Consider the following 23,843-nt stretch of genomic DNA (forward strand, 5'->3'; position numbering starts at 1 on the left):
ATCTTTGAATAGAACCTGCTTCGACCATTGCTCACATTCCTGATGATTACCTGCTTCTGCTGTCCTACACAGTTTTTATATCTATATCCGCCCTCAAACATCTCTGGTAGGAATATATTTTTTTTTTGTGCAGTTTTATATAGCGCAAATTCGACCCGACGGAGAGCACCAGTTTTGCAGCGTGAATCTTTCTGGATTCACTATGCTGTGCATTATTTCGCGGTCTTGTGGTTGGGTCCGGATTCGTAGTCTTTTCGTTGTTTTTTTTTTTTTCTTTTCTTAGCCCAGGTGGGCGTCGGCATCACACCCCCTTGGGTGTATTTCCGGTGACGTCGGCATGCTTCCTGCGGAAGCTCCCACTCTTGGGCGCCATCTTCAGATTCTTTTTTTCCGCGGTCGGGTCTGGATCGTTCCCGTTTGGGCTCCAGACATTTTTGGAGAAAGAAGAAAGAAAATACAGAAAAGACGAGGAGAAGTCATCTGATGTCTCCAGGGGACTTAATCGACGAAAAGTCAGCAAGGAGAAGGCGTTTTTCATCGAGATCCTCAACGACCGTCGACGAACACGCGACCAGAGAGGCCCTGGACGCTCGATGATGGACAACACGCCGTTCAAGTTCTGCCGTAACTGCCACCACAAGTACGCGCAGAAGGACCAGCACCCGGTATGCAACCTTTGCCTACCGGTGAACCACGAAAGCGGAGACTGCAACGCCTGTTCCGCCTTCGCCCCGAAGACCCTTCGTGTGAGAGAGAGGCCGAGGATAGCACACGCCACCCTGCAGGGGAAGGCCCCGACTCCGTCACTCTACGAGCTGGGGATGTCCTCCGAGGAAGAAGACAACGTTGCCGCCGAAGACGACAGCTACACGGTCGTAGAGACCGATTACACGAAGACTTCTGACAAGGTAGGAGACTCTTCGGCCCCCAAGAACCCGAGAGACTCTGAGTCTAGAAGAATCGAGGGCAAGACCCCGAAAGCGCCGACGCCAAAAAAGGCGGCGTCCGCGACTACTCCCAGGCCCAGCGGATCCTCCGAGAAGGAGTCCCCGGGGCCAAGAGCTGCTGATCAGCAGAAAACGTCGAAAATCGTCCCCGAAAAGGATCGATCGACGCCGAGGGAGAAAGACCCAAAACTGACGACCAGAGACCCAAAATCCGGTTCGACGTCGACGTAGAAAACTTCGACACCGAAAGGCACGGCGACGAGCCATCCGCCGAAAAGAACGGCCGACCCATCCGACGCGGAACAAGCGGCCGAGATGGAGAAGAAGAGAAGGCGCCTCGAAGGCAGAAATGGAGAACATCATGCAGCGGAAGAAAGATTTCGACGCAAAGATGAAAGCCTTCACGATCCCTAACAAGACCAAGCCACCGGTGGTGGAGGCGGTCGAGGAGGAAGATGAGATCGCCGAAGTCGCCGAGGAACAAGACCAGGACGTCGAGGTGATCGACGACCAGGAGGAGTACGAGAATCCCTACGATAGTTACAACTATGGGGAGGAAGAGGAAAGCAGGACGGACACAGAGTCGGCACCCTCTGACCTACAGGAGGTAGATTACATCGATGTCGACACCGACAGCCCGGAGGAGGTGGTCGACACTTACCCCTCAAGGCCCTCGCCGCCGGACGACATCGGGGCCTACAACTCGGTGATACAATCTGCCGCAGCAGCTTTCACGCTCAAGCTCGACGAAGAGAAGCAGAAAGCAGACTTCCTTCTAGAAACATTGCTCCCAACACAAACGAGGAGCCAGTTCCTTCCAATGCTCGAAAGCGTCTTGGCTCAGGGGAAGGAAGCATTCAGGGAGCCCGCAACATGCAAGGCAGTAACTCCCAGAACTGAGAAGAAGTACAAACATTCCACAAAGGACCCGGCCTACATTCAGGGCATGGTCTCCGCAGACTCCATTATCACGGCCACAGCAAGGAGGAGGGCTAACGTACCCACTACCTCGGGCCCGCCACCGGATAAGGAGAGCAAAAGGATGGATCTGGTGGGCAGAAGGATCGAACGGAATGCCGCGATCCACTGGCGCATGGCTAATTCCAACGCCCTGATGAACAGGCACATGTACCAGATCATGGAGGGGCTGGGGCAGTTGGTGAAGGACCTGCCCCAGGACGCCAGGCAGAAGGCCGAAAAGCTGGTTGAAGAGGGAAAAAATGCGGCAAATTCTTGCCTTAAGACGGCCCTGGATGGGCCAGACACAGCCAGCAGGCTCATGATGATGGGTGTCACGGAAAGGAGGCACGCCTGGCTCAGGATCTCAGGTTTCAAACCGGAGGTGCAACACAGCATCCTGAACACACCGTTCAACGGCAACACGCTTTTCGGAACAACAGTTGATGAAACGCTCAGTCAACTGAAAAAAGATAACGAAACAGCAAGATCCATGGGAGCATTGCAGTTCAGAGGGAACAAGAGGGGCACCCCGTCACGGAGGCCCGGCGGGAGAGGCGGAAACCAGCCAGGTACATCACACCAGGCTTTCCAGCAAACGCACCAGGCAGACTCGCAGGCTCAGCATGGTCAGCAGAAGCAGTCCTGGCAGTACCAACAAAGAGGCCAGTCCTTTCGAGGGAGAAATGGACAGGGACAAAATAGAAGAGGGGGGCAGCAGCCCGCCTCTAAGTGACTTCAAAAAACTCTGTGTGCCCGCCCACAAAAAAGATCCCAGGGGGCAGCACGTACAGATGGGTCAAGACAAACTAGACACCTACGACCACATGACACCAGTGGGAGGAAGATTAAGATTTTACCTCCGAGAGTGGAGAGAAATCACATCAGACAAATGGATCCTCAACATTATCCAATTCGGATACTGCATAGAGTTGGAGGGTAGGCCAACAAGCAGAAAACCAAAAAGAAAAACACTAGCAAGCAAGCAGCTGCAGTGTCTTCAGGAGGAGGCAAAGGAACTCCTGCGGAAGCAGGCCATAGAACGGGTACCCTTCAAGGAAAGATACACAGGAATATACTCAACGTACTTCCTGGTACCAAAGGTAGACGAGACAATGAGACCCATTCTGGACTTACGGTTCCTGAACAAATTCATAAGAACGCAAAAATTCAAAATGACCTCCCTGCAAGAGGTGCTCCCACAATTGCAGACCGGGGACTTCATGGTCACAATAGACCTCAAAGACGCCTACCTGCACATCCCAATGAACAGAAAGCACAAACACATGCTCAGGTTCACCATTGGAGAAAGCCACTACCAGTTCACGACACTGGCCTTCGGACTGAAATCAGCACCAAGAGTTTTCACAAAGTGCCTCGCAGCAGTCGCAGCGCACCTACGAAGGCAAGGAATACACCTATACCCTTACCTGGACGACTGGCTGGTGAAAGCAAACTCATACCAGAAATGCAAGCAGCACGCACATACAGTGACGAGCACTCTCATAAGCCTGGGGTTCTCCATCCATTGGAAGAAATCATCAATGGAGCCGGAACAGGTCAAGATCTTCCTGGGAGCACAGATCAACACCTTACAGGGAAAGGTGTTCCCCAGCGAGAAGAGGGCGAGGGCGCTGGTGAAGGAAACTCGCCTCTACCGGAAGGGACAAGCTCGGACAGTGAGGACTGCGAGCAAGATCATGGGCATGATGGCATCATGCATCCACCTGGTACCAAATGTACGACTCCACATGAGACCCATTCAAGAATGGCTACAGGAGCAATGGTCACAAGCTACAGGCGGTTGGGAGGATCTAGTGGTTGTAACGCACGCAGTGCAGAAGGAGATGGCATGGTGGACCATGGAGAACATAACAAAGGGAAAGCCTCTAACGCCCCCAACGCCAACAGTGACCATCACCACAGACGCATCCCTGAAGGGATGGGGCGCTCACATGGAGGAGCTCAAGGTGAGGGGACTGTGGACGACAACAGATGCGGCAAAGCACATCAATTACCTAAAACTGAAGACAATCTTCCTTGCACTGAAAGCCTTTCAAACAAGACTGTACAAACACAAGGTATTGATACAAACAGACAACACCACTGCGATGTTCTACATCAACAAGCAGGGGGGCACACAGTCAGCACCGCTTTCAACGCTGGCGCAGGAGATATGGAGATGGGCCATCCCTCTCAAGATAGACCTGCTAGCCATACACCTACCAGGGAAGGACAACATACAAGCCGATTGGCTCAGCAGGCAGACATCGGCATCCCACGAGTGGGAGCTCAATGCTCAGGAGACAAGGTACCTGTTCGGCAGGTGGGGGACACCATCGGTGGACCTGTTTGCCACACGCCAGAATGCAAAATGCCAAAACTTCGCATCCAGGCAGCCCGAGGAGGGGTCACTGGGGAATGCCCTATGGATAGATTGGTCAAGGACATTTGCTTACTCCTTTCCCCCGATACCACTTATGCACAGAGTGCTGAACAAGTGCAGAGCGAGCAACATGACCCTGATACTGGTCGCACCACAGTGGGCGAGGCAGACATGGTACTCGCAGATCATGGAGATGACACAGTGTGCACCCCACAGATTCAGCAGGAGGAAAGACCTACTCTCCATGCAGAACGGAGAGGTACTACATCCAGAGCCAGAGAGCATGAGCCTAGTAGCGTGGCTCCTGAGGACATAGAGTTCGCACATTTGAGACTACCAGAAAGCACCCTGAGGGTACTTCGGGAGGCACGAAGGCCCAGCACTCGAAAGTGCTACGTTGCGAAATGGAAAAGATTCACAATATGGTGCAGACAGGAAAGACTCCACAATAAAATGAAGAGGGACTCCACACTGCTAAGGTACCTGACGCACTTGCTGGAGAGGAACCTTAGCTCATCCTCTTTAAGAGTTCACTTGGCAGCGATAGTCGCCTACACAAGGGGAGAAACGTGCAGGAGCTTCTTCACATCACAGGTGGTGAAGAGATTCCTAGAAGGAGCGAAAAGGATCGCACCACCCAAGCGGGTGCCGCCACCTGCATGGAACTTGAACACAGTCCTAACGGAACTCATGAAAGAGCCCTTTGAACCACTTCACAAGGCCTCCCTAAAGATGCTAACTATGAAAACAGCCTTCCTGGTTGCAATAACGTCCTTACGCAGAGTAAGCGAGCTTCAAGCGCTGACGCTACAAGAACCCTACATACAAATACACAATGATAGAGTTGTGATGAGGACTGACCCACACTTCATGCCGAAGGTGGTATCCAAATTTCACATGAACCAGTCTATACAGATACCGAGTTTTTTCCAAAAACCAACAACTAGCGCAGAGCGAGCTCTGCACACCCTGGACGCCAGAAGGGCAGTCATGCACTACATTGAAAGGACAAAGGGACACAGGAAAACAAAACAGTTTTTTGTGTCATTCGCAAACAGCTTCATGGGGAAAGCAGTAACCAAAAAGACCATTGCACGATGGATCGCACAGACAATTCAACTCTGCCACAAGCGTGCAGGACAAGAACTAGCAGAGGGGACACGTGCCCACTCCACCAGGAAGAAGGGCGCTACAATAGCCTTCCTGGCTAACACACCCATAGAGGACATATGCCTGGCGGCAACATGGGCTTCGGTGCACACGTTCACGAAGCACTACTGTGTGGACATACAAATGAAAAAGGAAGCTCAAGTTGGACAGAAGGTGCTACAGCACATATTCAACACCCAACGCTCATCTTCCACCCAGCCGCCACAGAGATGAGAAACCGCTACAAAATCTATGCACAGCACATTGAATCCAGAAAGATTCACGCTGCAAAACGAATAGTTTTCTTACCTGTCGGTGTAGTTTTGCAGCTTGAAGATCTTTCTGGATTCACTAGCGAACCCACCCACCTCCGCCAGAAAGATGAGGCTGGAGAGAGAAGAGGTGGTTAACTAAAGAAAGGATTTTAAAAGTACAAAGCGGTAAATACCAACTAAATAGAACATTGCCATTACTTCGGAAACGAAAGAAACACGGAAAAAAAGAACCCGAAGATGGCGCCCAAGAGTGGGAGCTTCCGCAGGAAGCATGCCGACGTCACCGGAAATACACCCAAGGGGGTGTGACGCCGACGCCCACCTGGGCTAAGAAAAAAAAAAACAAAGAAAAGACTACGAATCCGGACCCAACCACAAGACCGCGGAATAATGCACAGCATAGTGAATCCAGAAAGATCTTCAAGCTGCAAAACTACACCGACAGGTAAGAAAACTATTCGTTACGTTACACAAGGACACATTTATTTTTTGGTAGGCATGGGAAGATTAAGTGATTTTTCCAGAATTACAGGATGTTGAGCCAGCACCGAGACTAGAACCTGGTTCCCCAGTTCCGAAGTCGACAGCTCTGGCCGTTAGGCCACATCCTCTCCTGATCAGTATATATCCGTGATTGACATTAGCTCTTCCCATCCCTTACATCATTAGTCATTCTTAACATCCACCGTCTCATACATCCATTGTTGCTAGCCGCTCACAAACATCTTGTAGATACGTGGGCTTCCTTCCCAAACAAGCACTGGAAATGCAATAGGTCTCGCAATAGAAAAGTTTGAGTTTTTGGTATGGTAAATTTAAATATTTAAAAAAAAATGTTGTGCAAATTATAAAAGTTGTTTTTTTGTTATTATAAATGCCAATAGTTATAAAATTATCAAATGTGAAATCTATAGCATTAGTAAAGGTACATGTTTAGTTTTCCCCTGTCTTACATGTATTGATGTGACAAATCACAATATTTCAAAAATTAATAGCTTTGTTATTTACAATGCCAATAGTTTTATCTTTCGCAAATGTGACACCTATTGTAACACAATATGCGTTGTAGCCCTGAGTGGTATTTGGAGTGTATGTTGCATTGAGCGTAGTGTCATTTGTGGCGTGTAATTATGTGGCACTGAGTGGTATTTGGAGTGTATGTTGCATTGAGTGCAGTGTAATTATGTGGCGTGTAATTATGTGGCACTCAGTGGGATTTGGAGTGTATGTTGCATTGAGTGCAGTGTAATTATGTGGCATACAATTATATGGCACTGAGTGGTGTTTGGAGTGTATGTTGCATTGAGTGCAGTGTAATTATGTGGATTGTAATTATGTGGCACTGAGTGGGATTTGGAGTGTATGTTGCATTGAGTGCTGTGTAATTATGTGGGGTGTAATTATGTGGCACTGAGTGGTATTTGGAGTGTGTTGCATTGAGTAGAGTGTAATTATGTTGCGTGTAATTATGTGGCACTGAGTGGTATTATGAGGAGTGTATGTTGTATTCAGTAGAGTTTAATTGTGTGGCTTGTAATTATGTGGCACTGAGTGGTATTTTGTGGAGTGTGTTGCATTCAGTCAAGTGTAATTATGTGGTGTGTAATTATGTGGCACTGAGTGGTATTTGGAGTGTATGTTGCATTGAGTGTAGTGTAATTATGTGGCACTGAGTGGTATTTGGAGCGTATGTTGCATTGAGTGCACTGTAATAATGTGGCGTGGAACTGAGTGGTATTTGGAGTGTATGTTGCATTGAGTAGAGTGTAATTATGTTGCGTGTAATTATGTGGCACTGAGTGGTATTATGAGGAGTGTATGTTGTATTCAGTAGAGTTTAATTGTGTGGCGTGTAATTATGTGGCACTGAGTGGTATTGTTTGGAGTGTATGTTGCGTTGTAATTATGTAGCATATAAGTATGTGGCACTGAGTGGTATTGTGTGGAGTGTGTGTTGCATTCAGTAGAGTGTAATTATGTGGTGTGTAATTATGTGGCACTCAGTGGTATTTGGAGTGTATGTTGCGTTTAGCGCAGTGTAATTATGTACAATATAATTATGTGGCACTGAGTGGTATTGTGTGGAGTGTATGTTGTGTTCAGTAGAGTGTAATTGTGTGGTGTGGGTTCATTGACATTAAGTAAGGCAATGGCTGAAGAAGGCAGAAACACTGCCCCTCTCGATATATATTGTGGGGTGATTAGAATGTGAGTGACACTTCAAACAAGAGCGAGAGGGGGAGAGGGAGAGAGAGGGGAGTGCAAGAGAGAGAGGGAAGGGAGAGATAGGGGAGTGTAAGAGAGAGGGAAGGGGGAGAGAGCAGAGTTCAAGAGAGAGGGAAGGGGAGAGAGAGGGGGTTGCAAGAGAGAAAGGGAAGGGGAGAGAGGGGGTGCAAGAGAGAGAGAGGGGGTGCAAGAGAGGGGAGTGCAAGGGGGAGAGGGAGAGAGAGGGGGTGCAAGAGAGGGAGAGAGAGGGGAGTGCGAGAGAGAGAGGGGAGTGCAAGAGAGAGGGGAGATAGAGGGGAGTACAAGAGAGAGGGCGGAGAGGGGAGTGTAAGAAAGAGGGAAGAGGTAGAGAGAGGGGAGTGAAAGAGAGAGAGGGAAGGGGGAGAGAGAGGGAAGGGGGAGTGCAAGAGAGAAGGAAGGGAGAGAGAGGGGAGTGCAAGCGAGAGAGGGAAGGGGAGAGAGAGGGGGTGCAAGAGAGAGGGAAGGGAGAGATAGGGGAGTGCAAGCGAGAGAGGGAAGGGGAGAGGGGGTGCAAGAAAGAGAGAGGGAAGGGAGAGAGAGAGGGGAGTGCAAGAGAGAGGGAAGGGGGAGTGCAAGAGAGGGGGAAGGAGAGAGAGGGGAGTGCAGGAGAGGGAAGGGGGAGAGAGAGAGGGAAGTGCAAGAGAGGGGGAGAGAGGAGTGCAAGAGGGAGAGGGTAGTGGGAGAGAAAGAAGATGAGGAGAGCGCTGGAAGAGGGAGAGAAAGAGGGAGTGTGAAGAGGGGAGAGAGAAGAGGAGGGAGAGGGTGGGAAGAGAGCAGAAAGGGAGGGAAGGAGAGCGAGGGGTGGTAGAAAGAGTGGGAGATAGAGGGAAGAGAGGGAAGTGGGAGGGAGAAGAGGGAGGGTGGAACAGAGAGAAAGAGGGAAGAAGAAGACACACACAGGAGAAAGTGAAATATGAGCAAAGAGAAACAAGTACGGGAAATGCAAGCGGCGGGGGGGTCGGGGTGTGGATCCCTTTAAAGTAGCTTGCGGCCGTGAAAGTGAAAGCAAAGCAATTAGGGGGGTGGTGGGAGGGAGGCTGATGGCTTTGATGTGTGAGCGCACGCTGATAACCTTGTGGGAGGGAGGCTGGGCTGCCTTTGATTTGGTAATGCGAGGCAGGCAGGCAGGCGGCTGGTGGCATTGTAGGGCTCAAAATGAGAAGCCGGAGGAGCAAGCAATAGCGACTCTGTAGACATAACATCATTTTACTTAATATACCTACATTTCTGTTCCACTAAAGAAAAAGTGTATACTTTTCAGATCACGTTAAATTTTGTGGCTATATTTATTTTATATATTCGCCCAGTCTACGGTATGAAATCAGGTGATGTGTGTGCTTCTTGTCCATTACAGCACTCTAATTTCATGTGTTCCCTAAATACCATGCGGGGCAAAAAATTAAGCGATCTAAAATAAAAGACAAGAAGGAGATGCATTCTGTTTCTACTTCGTTCGGATAAGCGCGTCCGCAAAACCTATCGCGTTGTTTCATATAATTACATTATGTGATATTGACACGCCAGGGCGCAGATAAGGAAAGTGAGGCGGTCGGAGAGACAGGGTTAGAAAGACAGAAGGAAGTAACGGAGAGAGGCATCGAGAGACAGAGTTTGAGGAGCGAGAGACATGGATAGAAAGACAGAAGGAAGTAACAGAGAGGCATCGAGACTCGAGAGACTGGGTTGGAGGAGCGAGAGACAGGGATAGAAAGACAGAAGGAAGTAACAGAGAGAGGCACAGAGAGACAGAGTTTGAGGAGCGAGAGACAGAAATAGAAAGACAGAAGGAAGTAACAGAGAGCAAGACGGAGGGCATTGCTGTGGGGAGGGGGGGAGGAGAAATGCGACACGGGGCGGAGCAGGGAGAGCGGTGAGTGTGAAGCAGCAGGGGCCTTTGAAGTGAAGCTAAGCTTCACTTCAAAGGAGTGGGAGGAGTGCTGCTGGAGAACAGATGGCGATTTGATGATGTGCACGCGCATTTTAGGTCAATGCGCTTGCGCATTGACCTAAAAGCGCACGGGCACAGCATCAAATCGCCAGTCTAGGTAAACCTTGTTTAAGCCCCTATAGTCTCGCTCAATGCGCATGCGCATTAAGAGAGCGAGACCTAAAAATCCTTTGTAGATACCTGGTTGGGATCCTCATTACTTGGCAATTGCTCCTCATATCTCGCACATCAGTGATAAGTACCTGCTGCTCCATACCTCCCTCATACTTACCTGCTCCTACCATCATAACATCCCTACAAATTATTTGCTCCTGTTATCCCACACACATCTAGTATGTGCCTTTTCCCACCATGCCACAAATCCAGCAAGATGGAGCTAGCCTTTGAATGCTTATGCCGGTGTGTTTTTGCCCTGCATGTCAAAAGTTTGGATCCCAGTGGAGCCAGCTCAGCTTTTTGTACTACTTGAGTTGTTCCATACGATTAAGTTAGATACTCCAGTAGTACCTGGTATTCTAAGCTCTTAAAGACAAGTTATTCCCAATATGATCCATCAGAGAATGTTTATGATATTGTTCACAAAGGCTAGTGGCAACACAAATATTGGTCTCGCTGTCTACAAACAGATGCTCCTGCACTGGCCTCTTCATAATCAAGATAGACCCAGATCAGCCCAATCCATTTACAAACATTACTAAGATCAAAGAAAAACCAGAAAAGCATGTGCTTTGTGCAAGTTTCCATTTAGGTTTTTGTTGTGGAGTTGGCGTTGGTCTACATAATTTTGCATGTTTTGATGTGCTGTATGTCTGAATAGGCACTTGGACACCCCAAAGGGGGGTGCTAAGCACTCTGCAAATGCTACAATGAATATGCTCTACCACAAGCATAGAATGTTTGTTTCTGCAGTTTTACATTCTCCGTTTGCGCGCTATCTGAGAAAGCCTCAACTATATTCCTAAAACATGCTTAAAAAATGGACCTTGTCTTAAAACTAGCAACTGTTGTCTCGCCTTCCTTTCCATCGAATGGCCCTCTCCTCACCCTCCATCCTCTGCATTCCTTACTCTCTTTGGGTGTAGCCTACTCAGTCACTTGTCTGTCTCCCTACTCTGATTGTATTGCTGCAAATTGCCCCCACCTTGCCTTTTAGAATACAACTACCTCCTTTGAAATCCTATCCCTGAAACCTAACAATAGCTAATCTCCACTCGCCCATCCATCCATCCATCCCACCAACCGTCTGCTTGAACTCGTATACCCCCACTAATAATCATATCTAACGCCTATTAATGTAATTTAACCAAACTAATTGGAGTAAATGCATGGAAGGTTCCTTGAAAGCACAAAACGAATCACCATGACAACAAAGCAATAACTGATTTATAACCACTGGATCAACCACTTACCATCGGTCCAGAGTAGCGTGCTACCTGCTGAAAGAGTTTCAACATCTCATCAGAGGTAGTAAGCGCTATATAAATTACAATCCTCAACTGTGGTATTAAATGCTATTTTAAAAAAAGGTATTATTAGAGACCTCCTCCATCAGAGTCCAAACTTGCTATTGCACACACCTATCATAGGGATCTGCTCCCACCATCCCACGCATCCCCAGAAGCAGTCTATTATCCCATATTTGGGTATCCATCATGCTATTATCTCAGCTATTCACCACACCATCCTGGTAGGTGAACATCCTCATCACCTCTTGCAGTGAATATGACATTAGACTACAGTTCGAAAGTATTGTAAGACTTGTGCTCTTCCTCTTTGGAGTACAAAAGTTCCCCTTTTCACTGTTTGTTTAGTTTCGGTCTCCATTAGCTCTCCTAATGGCAATCAGGGATACACTTTTGGGTTATTCATTCCAGTAACAATCCTGCTTTAGCCGAATAAGGAACAAGGTATCAATGATTTCTTCCCAAACAAATGCCAACCTTTGCATAAGACTTAAGTGATTAAATAACCTGCACAGTGATTGAAGCAGAAGCAAGTATTCAAATTTTTGTTTCGCAGTTTCTAAGAAAAAAACTTAAGAGACCTTCCAGCTGTCCTTGTAGGTGAGTAAGCATAGGCAGTGTGCCAGCAGGAATCTCATTAGTGTGCCCTTGCTTGGAGACCCGGTGCGATTCCTTGTTCCATAGCTGAAGATCTCATTGAAAATAATCAATCTGAGACGGATTATGAAGGGTCCAACTGTCCAAATAAGAGCTCTATAAAATAGTTGAATGAAGTTGGGGAGCCACCTCTCCGCACTTGTCCTTGGCAAGATTTTCACACTCACCAGTGAATTAGAATTAGAATTGCTTTATTGTACAGTTAATTAAAACACACAATATAACATTTCCTTCTTAAAATCGTTTTAAAACTTAATTACACATATGTTTTTGGAAGAAAAAGGTGATTAAAACCCTATACAGTCATCGTACTCGTTTGCATTGTCTGTGGTCCACCTATGGAATGAAGATGTGCCTCAGAGGGCTAGTGCGCGCTTTGACTTGTCGGGACCTTGCGGACTAGTTCTTAGTTGGCGGGTTGTTGCGTACTGTTTGTCACCACGCCTTGTATAAGCTTTTATAAGTCTTGTGGACACAGTATCAAAGAACTTCGTCAGTCTGCAATTTATTTGGACCTCTTCAGGTTTAAAGCATATCCACACAGCTTCCCTGCAGCTTGTTATGCCTTTTTGTTTCCAGAGTGGTCGAAGTAGGCGCACCTTATGTCTATCAGGTTAGGGCAGATACAGATTATGTGTAATAAGTCCTCATTCCTTGATCTGCATAGTCGGCAAAGATGTTCTTCTGGCCTCCTTTTCCATGGTGTCAAATGGGATAGAATTGGTATGATTCCGAAACGCAGGTTTAAAAATGTATCTCTTGTCTTCTGTGTGAGAGCCATTTTCAGGTATTCCTGTGGTTCAAGGGCGTTATACTCTTTCAGCACGGCCCACCCATGCGCCCTCTTGGCCAGGGTTTCTTTATCTTTGATAGATGAAAATAGTTTAGTAACTTTTGTTACCAGCTTTTTAAAGCTATTGTTGTCAGCCGATGACTCCCAAAGGCTGGTTAAGTCCAGATATTAAACATAAAACCTTTGTGAACCAAAGGTCAAAAGCCTGGTTTGTTAGTGTCTAGTATTCACAACACTCGCTGGAGTTGGAATCAATATGTTTTGTAAAAGAAAGAAAGATATTTCTTTCTTGAGTCCCCTCACTCACCAGGGTTTCCCCACGGTGACATGCTTCATCATTTGGGCCATCCCAGCCCTCTACGGACTGAGGCGTGCTGCGACTTGCGAACTACGTAGGAGCACTTTTAAGTGATGGACTATGTGTGGTTTAAGTGGTGTTGTGGAGTGGTCGGATCTAAGTGATTTAAAAACTACCTTCCTAGTGAGCTACAAATGATTTATTCTTGCTCCTGGGGGGTATATTAAAAACGGGGTAGACAACTAGGTATCCTACTGTCAATGAGTCAGGTATGCCTAGTCACTTCTGTCAACATGTTTCGAGCTTCCCCAAGCTCTTCCTCAGGACTACACAGGGACCAGCCCTGTGTTCACCACTCCTAAAACATGCTCAAGTGAGGTATTTATAAAGAACAAATCAAAATAAATGCTGCAATAATAAGGCATGCATTAGTACATACGTAGAGAAAATGGTCACGTAGTACATTTATCGGGACCTAACTGAGCCCCATGGAATGCGGAGGATTGCTTGTATCCTGTTCAATTTGAATATCAGGATATCGTGGCACAATCGCCTATGCTGCAACCTCCGGACCGCATATTAAGTCCAGATATTCCAATGAATTCAGAAGGTATTTCATGGCGGGTGAGTTTGATCGTATTCACAGTTCTGTCCATAGATGAGCGTTTAGGGTTCCTTGCTCCGCGCCTTTGATTTTGCGCCAGCATTTTATATAGGCTCCTCTTCTCTCAACCGTTTGTTTTGAATACCGAATTCAAGGCGGTTTTGGGCAGGGGACACATAGTTTGGCAGATGGACAATTGCCCTGTATGCTCTACTGATTGTTTTGTCTAGAGCGTTAGCGTCTTTCCCTTGCTTAGGTTCACTAACGTATGTAAGCATAGGCTGCAGGCGTGCTCTAATCACCTGTAGGAGGGGGTCAAACGATCGATCAGGGAGAGCTTTCTTTAGCGGCTTCATTGAGAATTGGAATGTGGTGCCCTTCCGTGCTATGGCCTCTAGCTGGGGTTTGAACGAGCCTCTGCTGTCAAGTAATACGCCAAGATATTTATATTTGGTGACTCGATCCAGCCTCTGTCCGTCCAGGGACCATGCCAGTTTCTTTGTCTTGTTGTAATTTACTGACATGACCTTAGTTTTGTTTAGGTTAATTTTCAAAGCGTTGTTTATTGAAAATGTGTTGGTTGTATCCAAGAGGTGTTGCAGTCCAATTGGGGACAGACTTATTTAGACCAAGTCATCCGCGTAAAGGAGATTTGATAGCGAGGTGTCTCCCAGCCGTGGCGCGTAAGAGTTGGTTTTATCCAATTCTCCAGGCAGGTCTGCTAGGAAAAGGTTAAACAACATGGGAGCAAGGACGCATCCTTGCTTTAGACCTTTAGTGGTATTAATTTGCCTTGAAAGATGCGTCCCGCTACCAAGTTTGATCTTCATCCAAGTGTTGGTATGGAGTAGTATCAGCTGCTGCAGGAGTGGCCCCGGTATCCCCCAGTTGTCCAGTTTCTGCCAGAGTTTGCCTCGGTCAACATGATCAAACGCTGCACTGTAATCTATGAAACATAAAAATACTGAGCTCTTGATTGTCTTGGCAGCTTCTGTCAATAGGGTTAACGCCATGATGTTTGTGGTTGTCCCTTGTCCTCTGCAGAATCCGGTTTGATTTATGGGGATGATGTGATTTAGGGTTGCCCAAGATGTTAGTTCCTCCAAGAGAAGACCTGCATAGTACTTTGCCTCTGTATCTATTAGGGCGATAAGACGGTAATTACTTGGATTGCTCCTTTCGCCCTGTTTGTGGATCGGGCTGAGTATAGATCCTCTCCAGGTTAAGGGGAAAATCGCCGTTTCCCTAACTTCCAGAAAAAGAGGCACCAGTATCTCGCAGCAGAAGTTGGCTTCGTGTTTGTACATTATTGGCGGGACTCCATTGGGGCCGGGTGCACCTTCCGATTTCCCTTTAGATATTTGTAACTTAATACTGACTGCTGTAACTGTATGTTGTTTGACCTCACGCCTTGATGGTGCTGTAAAACTTGCTGTACCTTCTTTCACCAGCGTTGCAGGATTGCACGAGGTCTTCGCAGTAGTGATGTCTTTGTTTGCATTTACTCGATGGATGTGTGTTTGCCTGTTGCTCATTGTGTTCTTCGTGGTTGTAGGATTTTTTCCTTTTGGTGAGCCCCCCTCTGAGTTGTTTCCGTTAAAGTGTGTTGATAGATAGTTTGGCCATTCGTGTTCAGGTATGTGGGCGTTTATTCCATTATGGCCTGGGCGTTGAAGACTTTGAACTGTTTTCCAGAACCTGGCGCTGTTCTTCTGTTTTGAATCGTATACGATTTTCACCGAGAGGTCCTCATTAGTTTGCCTTTTCTTTTTCCAGATCGACTTGTTGCGCCGAGTCTTTAGGGATTGCAGCACCTCGTGCAGGGCATCGTTGTTTGGTTGAATACGGAGCTTCCTAAGGGTCTGGTTTATTTCCCGTTTTAGTTTTTTAATCTCCGGTGAGGTTACTTTCGCTTTTGTGTATGTTGGTGTGATGGTTTTTTGCTCTGTGGCGAATTTTGTTCCGAGTTCTGTTACAAATTCTTCCCAAGCCTCTAGAGGGTTAGTTGACTAGCTTATGATCCGATGCAAGATTGTTTTTGCGTTCATAGTTAGCTCTTCTACTTTATTGGTCTTGCACCTTATCCGTCTGAAGTTGGTGGTGTGCTCCGTGCCGACGGTTTTTCTTACTTCCAGGTTTTCCCTCTGATGACTTGTAGTCCCACTTCCTGTGGTAGGTGGTCGCTTTGGCCGTTTACACCGATCTTGAATGAGCTAATAGTATTAAACAAAGGAAGTGTTGCGAGAGTGAAGTCGAGGTGCGAGGAGGTACTTGAGGACAAATACGTAAGTGCTGGAGGTGTGTCCTCTGCAAATCAACCATTTAAAACCCTCAGGTTTAACTGCTCTAGGTCTCATAATAGCTGTTTTGAGCATCTTGTTTGAGTGGCTGAGGCTTGGGTAGGGATTCCCCAGGCGATATTGAGGTCCTGTACTGTTTCGTCATCCAAATTATTTCTGTAAAGTTGGAGGTTAAAGTCGCCTGCCAGGAGTAAGTTCTCCATTTCTCTTTCTTCCATGAGTCTTGCCACCTCGGTGACCAGTTCTCTCGCCCCTTTTAATCTATGCTTGAGGTGTAAATATATATTTATTATGTATAATTGTTGGACAATCTTATTTTTATCGATCGTTATTGCAATTGCCTGTATGGCACTTGGGGGTGTAATTTTTGCCTTTATTAGTTCCATTTTTCCTATGGTAAGTATTGAGGCGAGCGATGCCAGGCCTCCTTGGCTGTGACCATAAGCCGAGCATCGAATGGCAGGGTGGATTTGGGTTGAGTATCCTTGTATAGAGAACTCTTTCTCCTCCCAGGTTTCTTGGAGTAAAATCAGGTCGAATGATTTTAGGTAATTTAGTGTTTCTGGGTCGTCTAGTTTGCTTGTCAGAACATTTATATTCCAACTACATACTCTATGCAGAGTTACACTGCAAAGACCTTCTTGGAACAACCCCCTTCCCCGTCTTGCTCGTTGAAGGAGTCTGCACCATCTAGTAAATGAAGAGGATATGGTACATTGTCCCCGTGTTAAGCACTTTTAATCTTAGCTAGCGTTCCATCAGTTTAGTTAAGTGACTTTTTGGGTTTCTGGAGGAGGGCTTTCTCTTTCTTTCTCGCTTTCTCGCTTTCTCTCTTTCTCGCTTTCTCGCTTTCTCGCTTTCTCTTTCTCTCCCTTTCACCCCTCCCTCCCACTCACCCTCTCTCTCCCTCCCTCTCACTCGCCCTCTCTCTCCCTCCCTGTCACTCGCCCTCTCTCTCCCTCCCTGTCACTCGCCCTCTCTCTCCCTCCCTCCCACTCGCCCTCTCTCTCCCTCCCTCCCACTCGCCCTCTCTCTCCCACTCGCCCTCTCTTCCTCCCACCCTCTCACGTGCTCTTCCCCACCACTCACTCGCCTTCTCTCTCCCTCCTGCTTCACTCGTGTGCTTTCTCTCAGTCCCTCTGTCTTTCGATCTCTCTCCTACTCCACTCATGCACTTTCTCTCAGTTCCTCTATTGTTATTTCTCTGCCTTTATAAACCTGCCTTTCCTGCTTTTTCACAAGCAGTTCAGCCAGTAGCATGTGGCATCACCTCAGTACTTCTCACAAGTCCTGGAAAAGACTGGCATATGCCAGCCAACCAGTCCTATCCAGCCATTGGACACATAGCCATAGTTGCCCATTTCAGCAGGGCCTAGCTAAAGGTGGTGTGATAGAACGTGCAAAAAAAAAAAATCTAACAAAGGAGCCGATGATCATGCGCAACAGTGACTATAGGAGGAATCACTATACCTCGTGACTCAAAGAACTCTTGAAGAAAAACCAGTTGCAAACCTCCGAGCCCAACATTAGATGGCAGAAGTATGCTAAGCATAGGAATCTACATTTAGCAATAAAAAAAAATGCCGCTTCCACCATCGATCAACGTGAACTTTTAACAGCCGGAGTTACTTTATTAACTCCGAATCTACTCAATAAATGTGTTGTATTACTTATTACAGTTTTCAATTTTTTTAATTAAACCGAACAGCTTAAGTAGATTGTATCAATTTATCTTTTATGCCATAATCTTTTGGCTGTATGAAACAATTCATTTCTTAAACAAGAAAATACACGTGGAGTAACATGCATGTATATACATCATACACAAGACAGTGTTCAAAACAACACCTATGACATTTAAAATCAACGCATTTATCACTACAAACTACAGTTTTGACTTCACAAAACACAGGAAAGCTAATGAGTCCTACTATAGACTTCTAAATGGCGGGGCCAAAATATTCTGGTCTCCACAACCCTTTTTTTAATTGTATGGTCCTGGTATGAGGTCAGTGTTCGTATACAGCTCAAGGTCTGTGTCTGTTTAATATGGACCAGACTATTGGTAATTTCATATATTTTTACAAGCTGGTTGCTCTTCGCCTCAAATGGTAGATGCCAACGCGTTTCAACCTTCGGAGTAGCGCCTTAAAATCTTTGTTAGAAGGTCTTTAGGGCAAAAAAAGAGTTTGTTGTAGGACACTACAATTATATCGGACAAAAAAGAAAAATAGGGGATATTTATTTTATCTTCATTTTATGTGCTCCATTTTGTGTTCTTTTTATTTATTTTAGGACTGAATACATACCGATTAATAGAAGACAGCGAGAGAATAATAGCTGTCAATGTCAGTGGCGTGTTCTCAAAGGCTTCTTTTCTCTTTTTTTCAGGAGGTCTAGAAAAATATGTTTAAGGGATACAGAGTGAGTGGGGACGATCTTATTATGCATATATTTAAGGCATTTTATCATCGCCAGTGACTTAGTATATATACAGCACTGGGTTTCTGTCTGTATGTGGTTGACATTAGGGAATATCCATTGGGAGTAAACCGTATAGTCCACGTGCTCACCCGGGAATTTTTAAACCCATTCGATGTTGGTGAAACCAGGCATGCCCGTGTTATGCTTGCACAAGCGTGTGCTTAAAAACGGGCGGGCAACAAAATATACCTCCTTTTTTATGGTGGATGCTTTGTTTAAATCATTAGAGTGCAGCGGCGGGCTACAGTCTTCTCCATCACTGGCACTGTCAACAAGTCATTTCAGAATATGGCGGTTTTTTAAAAAGAAGAGGTACTTTTCCGAGATGCGATCTACGTATGACGTTGTAGTATCCTCAGGTCATGTTAATATTTTCCCTTCCATCCTGTACCTAGCTGCTCAGCCAGTGTGAGTGTTCCGTGTAGAATGTTAGTGGAGTGGAATTCTTGGGTGCCTGGTGTGTGTGTGGTCCGTTGGGAGATGGGCTGAGCAGCTAGGAGGCTGCTCCTGGTGGGGCTATTTATCTACTCTACTTATGGACTTAAACTCATCTCGGCTACGTCTACTTTGTCACCTGAACACATGGCGTTAGCCCACTACTGATGTGTTTACTGTGGGCGTATCGATCGTCTGTCTTTGCCTGACTTCCTTACTTGGGCGTGCTCCTTAGTAACCATGGAGACGGACGCCTGTTTTGCGGCGACTGTTTTTAAATTGAGTTGAGGCAAAATTGCTAATAAAGAATTGCTAATAAAGAGCCCCTTTTCTTCATTCGGTTGTTTATGGCCTTGTAAGAAGTTAGAACTTAAAATTTAATTGTATCGAAATTCTAAATGGGAGGATTTTTTCTGGTTTTACTACCGAGACAATACCGTAAATCTTCTCCATAAATAATGCTTGGTCTCACTTCATTCGTTTAGAAACAGTGCGTGATCTCGCCTAATTCATTTAATCCATTTTCTGTGGTACCGAAGCTCAAAATGGTTTTGGCTTCAAACCTTGCCAGTAATGAAACACTGTTTTTGCCTGTGACGTGCGTCAGAACTGTCCACTTCATGTCCCCAGGACCATGTTCATAATTTGTGCAATGTTGAACCATGGGAGCATTCAGTACTTTGCATATTATGCATGACCGGTGTTGGGTCATTCTCTTCTTCACCGGCTGTGTGGTTTTTCCTACATAAGCCAGTTTGCACGGGCAAATAACACAATATATGACAGTCATTGTGTTACAATTTGCGAATTCTTCGTGTTTCACACTTTTCTTTCCGTAGTCAAATTGTGTTCCTTCAATGGTACTTTCACAGGATGCACAGTTGATATACCCACAGTGGCCTTTTATTGGGGGCAATGAAAGCATTGTTAGTCTATGAATCTACAGCACTACACGCTATGAATAGATGCTTACATGGTAAGTAACATATGTAGGAAGGTAGATCCCTGACTATGGTTGCCCCCAACTTTTTGCCTGGTGTTTTGCTGGTTTTCTGACTTAGTTGACATGGGGCCCTGCTATTCAGGACCCCAGGCCTACTGCTCTCTCTGTAAAATGGATTCCATGTACCCTAGGTACATATCTAATTGGATACTGAGTCACCTTATCAGTCCCTGTACAGTGTACCTTAGGTACCCAGGGCATAGGTGTACCCAGGGCCTACCAGGGGCTGCAGCATGTATTATGCCACCCCTGGCTGGCCATCCAAATCTGACACAACTGGCTGCACGACAGCTGGGGCAATGTGGAGTAATCACCCTTTGCTTTAGATATAGTATACCTATATCTAACCCTAAAATGGACACACAGATCTCCTATCAGTCACTCCTATGGCAGGCCTTGACAATCCTGAAGGCAGAGTGCTTGGAATCGTGTGAGATAGTGCTCTGGCATGAGCTGAGCCTGTCTGCGGCTTTCGGGATCCATCCCTTAGCCGTTTCCATGATATCGCATACCATATACTCTTAAGTGAATTATAATCCTCGCGGTTATATGCCAACTCTGGTATCGCTTTATCAAAACATGTCGAGTAAGGTGTCATACGAATTGGAATACTAACCCCTCACCAATTCTGGTGACGGGGTTAGCATTCCACCCTTCTAGAGGGACACGACATGTATGTAACCTGTAACCCCGGTTAAAAGTCAGACAGAGCCTTAGCTCCACAAAATGAATGCTGCCACCGAGACACAAGTCTGCCCTCCTGCTGCTGGGAGTCCTCCCAGCCCAGGAGGCAAGGACAAAGGGTTTCCTGCCAGGGGCGGTGCCAGCACCGTCCCAGACAGGATTTTGTGTATCCTAGGTAGGCAGGGCTTTAGAGGAAGGTGACTGCAAGTGGCACCCCGGTGCACTGTGCATAGGCCGGCTGGAACCAGTTCCAGGGGCACTCCAGCCCCTGATCTGGGGAAAGCCCGCCAAAGGAGAGGGGTGTAACCACCCCCCTCCTAGTCCCACCCATAGGGCAGGACTTAGTCGCGTGCCAGCCCCTTTTTGCAGGATAAAGGTAGGAACTGGCCCCCTTCCAAATCAGATCATCTTTGAATCCTGAACCAACTTTCCACGAAAGGAACTCAAGACTCTTCTCAAGATTTCTCCCTTGTGGCTAAGGAGTAGTCACCCTGCAGCAGCAGGCACCAACCAAGCATCGCGGTTTGTTGCCAGTCTCTCCTTCGGATCAAGACTGCTCCAGCACGACGAGAACCGGCTTCCCTGGCACCTCTGACCTCAACCTACATCATCAGCCCAGCTGTGATCCGTGGGTGTGACGAGACCTCGAGGGACCGGCCATCTTCAGAACTGCACGACGCTTGTCCAGCACGACGCCTGAGTGACCCTCGACTGAGTGCCTTGGGGTAAGAGAAGCCCCGACCCTGAACAGCTCCAGCACCGAAGTCCAGCCCCCCTGCATCCACGAGATCGGCATGGGGCCCTTCTGCTTTTTGCTGCTCACCGCGTTGTCCAGGTCGCTTGCCCGTTGGCTAGTGGCCCCCTCACGACGCTCCACGACAACTAACACTGCTGGTCTGGTTGCTCCAGACTAGCCCGTGCTCCCCTCCAAAAGAGGAGTACCCTGGACCCTCCTGGTCCACTCAAGACGCCATTTTAGGTCCACCGCGTGGGCCTTGCATTTGCCAAGACTTGTTGCCCCAATCCTGGGTCCAGCGACGTCGACAGCAAGAACCTTCGTGGGACAGCTCGCACCTCCATCCTGGTCGCCGACAACGCCTCCTGGTCCGAGAGACTGCAGAGCCCAGCAGCGCCCACTCACCTGACTGCGGTGACTTCGCCCGGTGCCATCCTGGTGCCCACTTAATCACTGGCTAGTGATTCAGAACTTGGTCCCTTCTGCTTTCAGGTTTTCTTCTTCCCTGATCCAGGCTTGGATCACCACGAACTTTCTTCACTGGCCGCCTGCCAGCAACTCTTTCTTCAGGCTCCTGGATCTTCAACGTGGGTTTCCGACGCAACTTCAACCCTATGCAGCCGCAGCCCCTGGGCTAGGTAACCTGAGTACTCCGGTGCTCCAGCATAGTCCAACACCCTAAGTGTTCGGATCCACTCCCGTTTTCGACCCACCTAGTCGGGTTCGCCCGAGAACAGTAACTTTGTCTTTACTAGCTTCCATAGACTTTTTCCCGCCTTACGCGTGAGAGTTCCCACTCTGCACACGACGTCCACAGGCCTCCTGCAACTAATCTAAGTGTTTAGCATTGTAGGACTAGCGTTTCTAAAGTCTATGAGAATAGTTACTTACCTGCTAGTAATTCGCATTCCACTTTTGTAATATATGGTTTTTCGTGCCCCTCGGGCATTTGTGTAAATTGTGCGACTTAAAGTATTTTCTCAAGAGTTTTGTATTGTGCTTAGCTCCCTGTCTCATAAAGAGTTCAGGGTAGACTTGTTAGAAATAAATATACATTTATTTTCATAACAACTTGTGTGGTGTCCTTTCACTTGGTGTTCAAGGGGTAATGTGATGGTAAAACAGCTGGCTTAACACGCCCTCTAGAGTCTTAGCCTTAGACTGCTCGTATCCATGCTACTAGGATAGCTGGTCTATCAGGTTGACTTACAACCAATCATCAATAAGGGTTGTTTGGACTGATACATAGTGTTCACTAGAATAGTGAGCACTGCATATCAGGCCAACTTCTCACAACATATACCTTCCAAACAGTGTTTCCCAGTGACATTGCATTCCTTTCCCATCATAAAATAGAAAGCAGTGTTCATACATGTTGTTGGAGCAAAAGGCCTAACTTGATATTGTTTAACATTGTCATAAGAAATAAAATAGCCCCACTATTCCTTCCTTTAACCTAAAAACTTGAAAGGGATTAGCAGATGCTGGGCTTGTTATCGAGACCTAGGTTCTGATTGGACTCGAGGCACCTGGTAGTCACATATGTTCTATTCCAAAAAGACACTGGGTTATTGTTCTAGGCTGTGTAATGAACTGCTTGGACACCGAAGAGAGAGTGTAGCCTCCTGCACCCATTCTCTCTCACACTTCGTTGTGTAATTGAGTCTCCCCTTTCTCATTGTCACCCTCTTCCACTACACTGAACTTGAAATTCTCTCATAATTCCAGAAACATATACACATTTCACCATTCATCTGTCTATTGCAGTTGACACCCACTCTTTGTTTCGCACTCATTACAGTCCCCTACAGACCCATAATGTTTTTACTTGTGGATATCAGAGTCCGTTTTCCCAGGCTTACTCAAAGATGTATGTCTTTTCTAGTGGCTGTCTTTCTTTTTTTTAATATCTTTCTCCCTCTTCCTTCTTCACACATAACCCCTGCCTTTTATTATCCCTCTTTTCCCAAAGGTCTCCCCCTCACTTCTCCCTGTAGTATCCCTCTCTCAATTCTCAGTGGTCTTCCAACCTCCACCATCCTCTTTTCCTCACAAGTCTTCCCTTTTCTTCTCCAAAGGCTCCCATCCTCTTTCACTCTCTTCCACCACTCTGTTCTCTCTCCCGCTCCTCTACACCACATATTCTCCTCCTCTGTGATCTCCCCCTCCCACAAAGATCCTTTTCCTTCTCCCCCACAGTTTTTCCTTCCTTCTTCACAGCCCTGCCCTTACTCCTTCACAGCCCTCTCTTCCTCCTTCGCTGCCCTCCTTCCCTCTTCTTACGCAGATCTCAATACATAAAACCTTTCAGGTTCTGTGCACACTAGGATGACTCTCTCCCTTCTCTTTATCTTCTGCAAACCTCTTACTCTCGCCTAACCTCTTGCCTTTACCTTTTCCCCCTAGCCTTTCCTCTTACCTCCAAAGCACCTTACAGTATGCTCTCCCACAGTGCTGTGTATTGACCTTGCTTTCTT

General features: G+C 46.9%; 1 protein-coding gene across 6 annotated transcripts in view; it reads left to right on the forward strand.

The window, feature by feature from the left end:
- TMEM39B (transmembrane protein 39B) overlaps nucleotides 1–23,843 on the forward strand; it is a 319,579-nt gene that overhangs the window by 147,325 nt on the left and 148,411 nt on the right. The gene's annotated exons all lie outside the window — the stretch shown is intronic.

The sequence above is a fragment of the Lissotriton helveticus genome, chromosome 3_1, assembly GCF_964261635.1.
Source record: "Lissotriton helveticus chromosome 3_1, aLisHel1.1, whole genome shotgun sequence".
In the NCBI taxonomy this organism is placed as follows: Eukaryota; Metazoa; Chordata; class Amphibia; order Caudata; family Salamandridae; genus Lissotriton; species Lissotriton helveticus.